This window comes from Arachis duranensis, chromosome 6 (assembly GCF_000817695.3).
Source record: "Arachis duranensis cultivar V14167 chromosome 6, aradu.V14167.gnm2.J7QH, whole genome shotgun sequence".
In the NCBI taxonomy this organism is placed as follows: domain Eukaryota; kingdom Viridiplantae; phylum Streptophyta; class Magnoliopsida; order Fabales; family Fabaceae; genus Arachis; species Arachis duranensis.
This window is the reverse complement of record NC_029777.3, coordinates 93,541,527-93,541,925: the sequence shown is the minus strand read 5'-3', so window position 1 is coordinate 93,541,925 and position 399 is coordinate 93,541,527.

Genomic DNA, 399 nt, shown 5'->3' with positions numbered 1-399 from the left:
AAGTCCTAGCCAACTCCCAAGGAAAGACTAGCTTTAGTGTACTCCAAACCAATTAGCAATCTCTCCAATTACCAATCAACAAAGGAATTAGATAACTCAAGTGTCACTAATTACTCTACCTAGGTCAAGAGGAACAAAATCTATACTATATCTAGAAGAGGCATTTCAACAAACACATAAAAGGCAATAAAAGTAAACAACATAAATTGCAAGAATTAAAGAGGAATCTAACTACAAAGGCAAGAAATCAACAATAGAAAAACAAAGAAGAACAATTATTATGAATTACCTCTTATTGAATTGAAAGAAAATGGAAAGAACAATAGTAGATCTACAACAAAGCATAAGAACAACATAAAGGAAATTACAACAAAAGAATAAAAGAAGATGAATCTAACA